Here is an 11,144-nt window from a genome sequence, read left to right as displayed (position 1 = left end):
TATATATATATATATATATATATATATATATATATATATTAAAGAAAGAATGTCATGTGACTTGAGAAGTCGAACCTAATTAAGGCACTATTTAACCCTTAGATTTTAGGTGTTAATTTATCAAAGGCAGGTAATCCGAGGAATTGAACCTAGTGGAGGCTCTATTTAACCCTTATATTTTAGGTGTTAATTTACCCAAGGTAGGTGATTTGGGGAAATGAACCTAGCTAAGGTTTTGTTTAACCCTTAGATTTTAGGTGTTAATTTACCTAAGGCAGGTGATTCAAGAAATTGAACCTAACCGAGGTTTTGTTTAACCCTTAGATTTTAGGTGGAGGGGATGGCCCCTAACCCTTTAGATTTTCCTTTTTATGTTGATGCGTTTGTTGACAATGGTAATAAATGATTACTTGGATAATTTAAATAGGATTGGAAATGAACGGCATCAATGCTTCTCATTAATAGTAATATCTTTTTAAATTATTTACTCCACAGGCGAAGGAACAAATTTATGTCCAGGTCTTTAAGATGGTAGGCCCCAATTCCTCTACTAATGTAACCCGATAAAGCCCTTCCCAATTAGGTCCTAGTTTCTCCCATGCGAGATTCTTCACGCTTCCAACAACCCTTTTTAGTACCAGGTTTTCCCGCATAAAGGATCTTTCCTTGATGCTTTTATCGTGTCCCTATTTGAGCCTTTGTTGGTAATAAGCCAATATGATGTTAGCAACCTCCCTCTTTTCCTTAACCAAGTCCAGGCTAGTCGAGAGAAGCTACCATTTCTACTTTCATCAAACTGATTGGATCTCATCGTCAAGAATTTGGTCTTTAAAGGGATTACTATCTCAGATCCATATGTCATAGAAAAAGGCATTTCGCCGGTTAATCTCGTTGGTGTGGTGCGGTACACCCATAGGACATGGGGTAACTCATCTACCCGTTTTCCCTTTGCCTTGTTCAATCTTTTCTTCAAACCATCCACTATAACCTTATTAGTGGCCCCGACCTGTCCATTGCTTTGACGATAGGCATGAGTAGAGTATCTATTCTTTATTTCTAACTCATAACAGTATCTTTGGAAGACCTTACTATCAAACTGGAGGCCATTGTTTGATATGAGGATATGCTGGACACCAAATTTGGTAACAATGTTCTACCAAATGATTTTCTTCACATCCTGGTCTTAGATATTGGAGAGAAGCTCTGTTTTGACCCACTTGGTGAAATAATCAATCCTGACGAGGAGCTATCGTCAGTTTCCAGTTACCCTTGGGAACGAACCGACTATTTCCAATCCTCATTGCGCAAAAGGCCAGGGGCTAGAGAGGGTTAAGGATCCCTCCTGGCTGATGAATGTTCAAGGCATACCTCTAGCATTAGTCACACTTCTTTGCAAAATTCTAAGCAAACTTTTGCATGCTAGGCCACCAGTACCCTTGAGTAAAGGCTTTATGTGATAAAGACCTCCCATCGATGTGGCTACCACAGACTCCCTTATGAAGCTCCTCTAATAGGGCCTATACTATTTCGGGTGTATGCACAACAGATAGGGACCCGAGTAGGATCGTTTATATAGTTTTTTTTCCCTCTAGGAGCCAATATTGTGGGGCTTTTCTTTGGACCTTTTTGGCCTCGATTCGGTCTTTGGGCAACGTCCCATTCTTGATAAATGTCACCATTGGGTCCATCCAACTTTGGCTGACATGTACTGCATTTATCCTAACTAGGACTTGGTTGTCGTAACTCGGGGTTGCTAGGTTTTCCACCATTATGATCCTCAGAAGGCTTTCGCCTGGCCAGGGTTGCCAATGAGTTAGCTTGAGTATTCTTAATCTGAGTATTTGTTCTCTGGAGAACGCTTCAAAGTGGGATTGCAGTTGCTTTATCTGGCCTAGATACCAATGCATCTTATGATATTTGGCCACAAACTCTCCTTGGACTTGTCTTATTACTAGTCTTAAGTCACAAAAGACTTTGACAAATCCATATCCTAGCTTCTTTATAGCATTCAGCCCAGCCTTAATAGTTTCACATTCTTCCTCGTTGTTTGTACCTGAGAAGTTCAACCTTAAAGATTTCTTAATAGTTATGCATTTTGATGAGATTATGACTATTCCGACTCACGAGCCTTTTTGATTGGTTGCCCTATCTATGAACAATTCCCAACATGGCAGGGGGTCGCCATGATGGCCACAACCCCTTTGCTAGGCATCCAATGTTCCCCTCTATTCTCCTTTTATGCTTCTTTAGTGAATTCAGCCACCAGGTCAACTGGTATTTGTCCTTTTATAGATGTCCAAGAAAGGTACTAGATACCAAAAGCCCCTGAGATAGTTCCATATTTCTCCATTCTTCTAGTAAAATATGATTTTCGGAGCAAAGCTTGCAAGGGAAATTGAGTAAGAATTGTGACAGTGTGGGCCTGGAAGTAATGGGGGAGCTTTTTCGTGGCATGTATGATAGCTAAGATTGCTTTCTTTAAGGGAAGATATCGAGTCTCTACATCCTGTAGTGATTTGCTAACATAGTAGGCTGGATTCTACATTCCTTCCTCTGTTCAGATCAGGACCAAGCTAACTGCATGGGCTATGATTGTTATATAGGAGTACAAGACTTCTTTCCTAGGCCGAGACAAAATTGGGGGGGGGGGGGTTAAGCCACCTACATCTTTAGATCCTTGAAGGCCTTATCATACTCCTTTGTCCACATGAAATCCTTCCATTTATGTAACAATTGGAAGAAATGCTGACACTAATCAGTCGACCAAGAAATGAATCTATTTAAGGAGGTTGCCATTCCTATTAGGCACTGTACCTCTTTCGGATTTTGGGGTGGGTGCAAACCTTGGATGGTCCTAATGTGGTCGAGATTTACTTCTATTCCTCGATGGGTAATCTTAGAAATTCCTAGATCCTACTCCAAAGGAGTGTTTTGATGCATTTAAGCGTAACTTATGCTTTCTTAAGACTAAGAATACCTCCTCAAGGTCCCCCAAGTGCTCAGATGTTTTTTTGCTCTTCATCACCATGTTATCTATTTATGCCTCCACATTTCTGCCTAACTGGGTTTCAAACATTCTTGTTACCATCCTTTGATAAGTGGATCTGGCATTCTTTAGTCCAATGGGCATTACCCGGTAATGGTAATTCCTAGTCAGAGTGAGGAAGGCAGTCTTCTCTTAGTTGGACAGGGCCAAAGGGATTTGGTGATAGCCTTGGAAGGCATCTAGAAAGCTCATTTGAGGATGCCCAAAGGTTGAATTGACGAGCTAGTCGATCTATGGGACTGGGAATGGGTCCTTAGGGCAAGCTTTATTAAGATTGGTGAAATTCACGTAGATTCTCCATTTTCCCGTCTTTTTCTTAACCACGGCGGTGTTGGCCAACCACTTGGGGTAAAAGACTTCTTTGATAGCCTTGGCCTTTTAAAGCTTATTTACCTCTTCTTTTACTGCATCAATATGCTCTTAAGAGGAATGTAAGGGTTGTTGCTTCCTCGAAATTGCAGTTAGGTTAACATTGAGGTGATGACAAATTAAACCTGGGTCAATCCCCTGGGCCTTGTATGCGTCCTAAGTGAAAACATCTATATTGGTTCTTAAGAAGACCAAAGGTTGAGTCTTCTCTACCAGTGGTAGTTGTGATTCAACTTGGAAATATTTCCCCTCATCCTCCTTGATGAACACTTTTTCTTGCTCCTCACAATGCATGCCCACTCATATTATCTTGTCTAGAGCCCTAGGGTCATCAATTGATAATTTCTATGCGGGGACTTGGATCCGAATGCCTAATCTGCAATGTTTAATGCCTCACCACGGCGACCATGCACTACCTTGCCATGTCTTGACATCCTTGCAACTCCCCTATATGCCATTTAGTCAAGAATATAACCTTCATATGCAAGGTAGAGGACACTGCTCCCATTGCATGGAGCAAGGTTCTAGCCAGAATGACCGTATATGAGGAATAGGTGTCCACTAGGATAAAGTCCAACTTGACTACCTCCTTCCCCACCTGTATTGGCAATCTGATCATTCTTTTAGGAATAACGGCTCTCCCATCAAATCCCACTAAAGGGATATCATATTTACTAAGATCTTCGGGCTTTAATCCCATCCCTTTATACAGGTCTGGATACATGATCCTGGCCCCACTTCCCTTGTCCACCATAACTCTTTTTACATCATAGCCCCCAATTCAAAGCGTGACTACTAGAGCGTTGTCATGAGGTTGGATAGTGCCCATCTTATCAACCTTAGAGAAGCCTAGGATCGGCTCTCACTCTACCCTTCTTCACTTGGGTTCTTGGTATTCATCCCCTGTCATCACCTAAGGAGAGATAGCCATTATTCTAGACGACAGGCTTGCCTCCCTCCTTAGGGTAGCAAAGATGATGTTGATAGTCCCTAGGAGGGGCGAGGTGTTGAGTTTGTTGTTTTTTTCTCCATGACCAGACGGTTGAGGTATAAATTGCTTGAGCTTTTCGGCCTTAGCTAATTGGTCCAAAAAGTCATAGAGGGTCTTGCAATCTTGTTCGGCCGTTTAAAATATGGCTCATTCATGATCTTCTCCAACACCTTATACATGGGCTCCTTAAACGTTGAGTGAATTGCTTGGGGGATGTTTTGGGGGGCTTGGTTGAAAAATTCCCTTCTCGCCCGATTGGGCCCAAAGTGATCCAGTCGAGGGTCCCTTTGCTCGGGTGTAAAGGCCTTCGCTTTCCCTTTACTTTAGGCCTAGTCATCTTGGACCCTTTTGTACTCTTCAATGCTGATAGGCCAAGAATGTATTGGCCCCCTTTTGTAACTTAATCAATTAATTTAGCCAAATGAAGTTAATTATATTCAATTACATGCAATAAGCGTGGTGGCACAAACAAATCACCAAATAGCTAAATGCAGCAAAAAGTAAATTTGACATGAGTGATTTGTTTATGAATGAGGAAAACCACTGAGGCAAAACCCCACTGGGTGAATTTAAGGTCACCACTCCCGAGAATCTACTATTATCAAAACAAGCAGTTACAAGTAAATGAATCCCAATACCTTATACCAACCTACAGTTGAACCCTTACCCCAATACACAATTGGACTTGTAATGTAGTGAGAATCTTTCCTTTCAATGCACAACTCCAAGTACATGACTAACCAATTGATGCATGGATCCCAATACACGACTTACTCTTTTGCACGAATCCAAGTACGTGACTAACACACCGACTTGAAGAAGATGTTGGCTGCAAAGTTATTCAGTTCATCCAACGATGAAGATCAAGAAGCTCCTTGGTTACAAAACCCTTGGAGCAAAGACGCAGTAGCTTCTTTAAGTAATATGATGAACTAGGTCAACTTTTGTCTCCGGTCACACAATACATGAAGGGATGCTCTCATTCCTTTGTGTGACGGCCTTTAAAATAATCCTTATATATGTCCAGGATTGTGAGGAAGAAAGCCTACACAAATACACTTGGATATGAGTGAAAACAGATTTGGAAATATAAATTTTGTAATTCTTGATAGATACTGTTTCTGTCGAGCTGCTGTCGAGCAAACGCATTAAACCTCGATAGATATTATCTGTTGAGCTATTTGTCGAGCTTTAATGAACAACACTTTCTTCACTTGTTTCTTGGACAGTTTTGCATGGCTTCAATAATAGACTTGAACTCTTGTTCTTTGAAGTATTAAACCCATCCTAGATCTACCCAAATACAAGTAAAGTGCGTTTTGTCAAAGGATTAGCCAATATACAATAACATATGTTCTAACAAGTTCAACATATGTCCTAACAAATGCGATCCATCAGTTGATGCATGTCCCGAGCAGGTTTCATGGTTAGGGACTTCCTTAGGTCCGAGTTCATAGAAAGCCCCACTTTGAAGGTTTGGATAGCCACATCCTCAAAATCTCTATCAATCTGATTAAAAGAGTTCCTAGTAGGTTTTCAAGGACTTTCCCTCCCTCATAGCCGTTGAAAGCAAGGAATCTAAAGGTCTAGGAACCCTGCTATTGGTGACAAACCTAGCACCAAAAGCCCTTGTTAACTCCTCATAAGATTTGATAGAATCCTCCTTTAACCCGTCAAACCATCCCATGGCAGTGGGTCGAGGCTTGATGGGAAGACCTTGCACATAAGGGCTTCATTTTTGGAGTGGATGACCATCCTTTGATTGAAATGACTCACGTGCTCAATTGGGTCTATTCAGCCATTATAAATTGTGAAAGCTAGTAGTGCAAAGCGATGTTAGAGCGCAACGTCTTTAATATAGCCGAAAAAAGGTGATCGAGAGATTTGGCATATGGCCTTACTCATGGCATCATCTCCCATATTCCCTTAGAAGGGTGTTCTGCTTCTTTGGTGAGGACGCCTTTCTCCCCTAAACGAGTGAGAGGGTGCCCCATAGGTACTACTTCGAGGACTCTTGGTCCTTCGTCTATAACTCCACTCCCCTTCCAAGCTGGAGCTTAGACTTGGCAAAGGCATTCTACGCTCTCTTATATGCACCCTTCGGTGAAATTGCCACCGTAGATTGCCAACTTCCATCCTAGGATTATGCATCTCCTGGTCAGGTGAGGGTTGCCTCATGGACTGGGAATGGCTTCGACTTATGTGGTTCGAATGAATGGACACGACCCTTACGTTGGTAGATTGGGCTAGCTCACGATCCCTTCTCCGCTCCAAGTTTATGAACTCATCTCTTTGCGTGGATCTAATGAACTCTTGTCCTTTACTTTGAGCAACAGTTGTACCTCTTGAATTTGCCATCTCTTGATTGCTTAGGACCATAAGTGAAGATGGGTGATGACTGTTCCCATAGACGACACTAATTGTAGAGGGTAAAAACTACTGACGACAAGCCCAACCCAATGAGTTAAGGGGTAAGCCCAATACAATTAATTTGGAAGAGGTGGATGGTCAAAGTCAACAGCCTAAGCCTATATTGAGGGAAGAAATGAAAGATAAAGCTAAGGAATGATTTTTGTATATTAAAGGTCTTCCTCAGTCTGTCCGAGGAGCCGAGTTCTAATACAAATGTTCAAAAATTACTATTCTCTCTTTCTCTCACTCTATCTCTCTCTAGGAACTCTTCATGCACTTTTTTCTAAGCCACTTTCATGGGGGACTTGCCTCTCTCTCTCTCTCTCTCTCTCTCTCTCTCTCAACCATTTGACTTCTCAAGAAGCCCATTCACTATGCCCTTCTACCCTCGAGTTACCCCCTCCCAAAATAACAATTTAAATGAAGTTTTCTCTCATTGAAATAAACTTTTGTTTTATTTTATATATAAGTAGCTATTTTATATTTTCAAATATACAAACATTAAATATATTATATATAAACTTGATAAAATTTTAATACACATTTAGTTATATTTATTTGTGAATGTATCTCGTGTATTTGTACGAGATTACAAGTTAGTTATTACAAAGGTTGAAGAGCTAATCCAAATACCTAACTAATAATGGGCATTTCTATCTTTCAAGTCCAGAAAAATAGGCAATGCTTAATTTTGTGTCAACTATGCCGCAAGTACTACCATGAGTGAAAAACATCTAAATGAGACTAAATTTACTTCGTAGATCCAAATTTATGATAATGATTTAATTTTGCAGTCAAGGACCAAGAATCATTTTTTTATTCTTTTTCTTTGAGCCTTACCGTCATTGCAGCCTAAACCAACCTCTAATGTTTGTGCTCAAGTTAAGGGGCAAGGAGATTCAAGAAAGCTTTTGTAGTTCATGAACCAGAAACTACAAATTCCAAATCAGCAATAGCAACCACAAATCCATGAAGTAGAGCCTCTAGTGACTTTAGAACAAATCGTATAATTTGCTAAGGAGGCAACTTACCACCACGTCTACGGAAGTAAGAAGAAGCCTACTTCATCATCACAGAGAAGAGCCAAGGTGGGAGCCAAATATCAAAATAGACCTACCATAATTCAAAGGGAGTTTGAACCCTGGGAGAGTTTGTGGACCGGTTGTAGGGGCCTTTTTTGTTCTGTCTGTGGACTTGGGATAAGGCTGCTTTGCTTTGAGGGAGTTGGGACTGGTTCTCTCCGCAAGATGTGGGCCTTGTAAATCAGTCTGTGCATAAAATAACACACTCTAAAACATCAAAAAACAATAAAGAAATAGCCCAATGATTGTTAGCTCAAGTACTGTTAGCCCAAATATTTAGAGGAAGCAAATAAATACTTGTAGGCATATGAATACATGTAACGCGCACACACACACTTATAAGATGCACTCAGTAGAAAATGGATTAAAAAGATCTCAACCCGACTCACACAGTCTTACTACCTACGGTGAGCACAAAACTATGGAGTTTGAGATATGAATCATCAGGTAGTCATTTTAAGCATTAGGAAGTTTGCAAGAAGTAAATTATTTGCAAGAGAGCGAAAGATACCCTAGAAGTGCCCACTAGCATCTCTATTATTTTATCCGTTAATACTCCAAACGTTTCTAAAATGTCACTTTCTACTTTCTTTCTTTTCTCTTCCTTTTTTATCTTTCAACTTTATGCAAGCATTGTACAAGCAATCACATACTTTAAGGCATCACAACAATGTTGTTGATCACATTGAGTTATTTTACCAGTTAGTGGCATGAGTGGATCTCAATGAACGTGAAGAACAAATGGTAGCAAGGTTTTTGTGTGGTCTGAAAACAACAATTCAAGATGCACTGTCATTGCATTCAATCTAATCAGTATTTGGTGCATACAACTGTAGACGCCGCATTTTATACCCTTTATGACTCGGGCCCTTGTCCCTCAATGATGCTAAAATTCTAAGACCCAAGGTTGGTTTGGGGTCCAATCAGATTATTATTGACTTGAGAGATGTTAAAATGGAAAATATAACTTTTTATAAGCAAATAAATCTATTTTTGGAAAATAAAAGGCCAAGAAAACCCTAGGCCTGTGAACGCAAGCCAAAACTTGCGTATGTAGGTATGATGCATGCGTACGTAGGCATGAACCTACGCACGCAGTTAGAGTTTCAGAAACCTATGAAAGACAAATTTTTTGCATTAATATTGAGGTTTGGAACGAATCCCATATCATCTAAGAGCCGTTCCAAACCCCTATTTTCTCACTTTATAAAGCTATATATGATACATTTTCAAAACACACAGAAAATCCTAAGAGAAAACCTAAGATTCACTAGAAATAGTGAATCAAAGAGGGAGCTTTCACAAAACATCCTTAAGTCAATTTTATTTGATTGAGACCTTTTCTGGTATTGTTAGAATATGGTTTTATAATCTCTCTATAAAAAAGTGGTAATCTTGTTAGATATTACTTTTGCCATAGTATTGCATCTGGGGTATGCGATGTTCTATAGTTTTTCTAGCAAAGTTATATTTTCTAGACTAAATTGTTGGAACAATTGATGAATATAATCAACCAAAGAGAGTTCTATTAATAAAGCTTATTTCTAAATCTTCTAATTGAATAGTTTATGTGTTTACTTACCCAATTGTGTACTAAATTGAATTGGTAGTGGATGCTTAACAATATTCGTGGACAAACCCTAATGCCCTAGTGATTTTAATTATTGAATTTACCAAACTTTATTTTTCCTAAGTTTCAATCATATTTTTCTACATATTATTGATGCTTTTGACGTGTTCTTGTTTTCCTTTTCTCAGTGGAACGACAACCTTAGCTACACTACAATTTCTGTTACAAACTTGAACGACATCATTTCCTTAAAAACTCAATTTTACCCTTCTATCTTAACCACAAAACAGATCCCAATCTTAGAAAATCCGTGTTACTGGTGACCAAACTGTTTGCAGGACTTGCCACGCCTCACTCTTCAACGAAATCTTCTATCTCGCCTCCTTGTGCATTGCCTGAAACGTCATTTTTGCCGCCTAACACCTCACCAAACATGCCAATGGAATTTCTCTCTCTCTCTCTCTCTCTCTCTCTCTCTCTCTGACAGTGAAATAGAGAGAGAACTCTCTTGAATGTCCCCACCCTTAAATAAGCTTTTTAATTATGGAAAGAAAAGAATATATATCAATTGGCCTCTGAAGATTAGGGATGTGTTTATGATGGAAAATAGAGAAAAGAAGAAGATCAAACTTGAAAGAAGATGAAGGTTGGTAAGATAATATAAAAGGTGGATGAAATGAAATGTGTGGACGATAAATTAGAGAAGTAAGAAAAAAAGAAGAATTGGGTTATGTGTGGACAACAATTATTTTTGAATTTTAATAAAAAATTATTATAATATAATCTTATGAGAAATGTTATGTCCATGATATTTTCACAATACTTCTATAATATTATTATTACTTTAAAAATTGATTATAATTATGATTTTTTTATGAAGATTATAATTATGCTTGATTTCAACAACAACAACAACAATAATAAAATAATAAGTATTATTATTATTATTATTATTATTATTATTATCAATAAGAAGAAGGTAACTCATAAGTCATAAGTATCAAAGAATTCTAGTATATATATTTTTTCATTTCTGGTAATTTACCATCAAATTGAAATTTTGATTAATACTAACCAAATACTCAGGTTTTTTTAAAAAGAACTTTTTAACAATTTTTACAAAACACCCTGCTTTATAAAAAGAGCCAATTCCAAACTGCACTTATTAAAACCGCCACTTTTTAAAAAAGCACGATCTCAAAATACTGAACCAAACTCACCCGAAGACTATTCGGTGTATGATCTTTGCACCGAAGAAATTGTTGGATGTGACTTAAAAGTAAAAGAAAGGGTTGCCTTAGTTATGAAGACCAGGAAGACCAAGAAGATTGGTTGCAAAGTAACATTTTCCCATGGTTTAAAAACTATAATTGTTAAAGAATTGAAAAAAGAGACCGGTTCTCGGTTTTTACCATTTTGACCATTTTTTTGCCGGTTTTTGACCGATCCAATTTCGGGTCTGGTTCTCGGTTTAATTGGCTAGTACAGTCTGGTTTTTAATCAGTGCATTTTCCACACTACTGCAACATTGGTGGAGTGGTATGAAACTTGGTGATTGATGGAGGCAGCTGCAAAAATGTTGTTTCATGGGAGGTTGTGGATAAGTTAGGCCTTAAAATTACAAAACTTTGTCATCCTTACAAGCTTACATGGCAGGGATGGAGACAGACTTGG

This window comes from Castanea sativa, chromosome 2 (genome assembly GCF_040712315.1).
Source record: "Castanea sativa cultivar Marrone di Chiusa Pesio chromosome 2, ASM4071231v1".
In the NCBI taxonomy this organism is placed as follows: domain Eukaryota; kingdom Viridiplantae; phylum Streptophyta; class Magnoliopsida; order Fagales; family Fagaceae; genus Castanea; species Castanea sativa.
The sequence above is the reverse complement of the archived record's forward strand: the minus strand, read 5'-3'. Positions refer to the sequence as shown.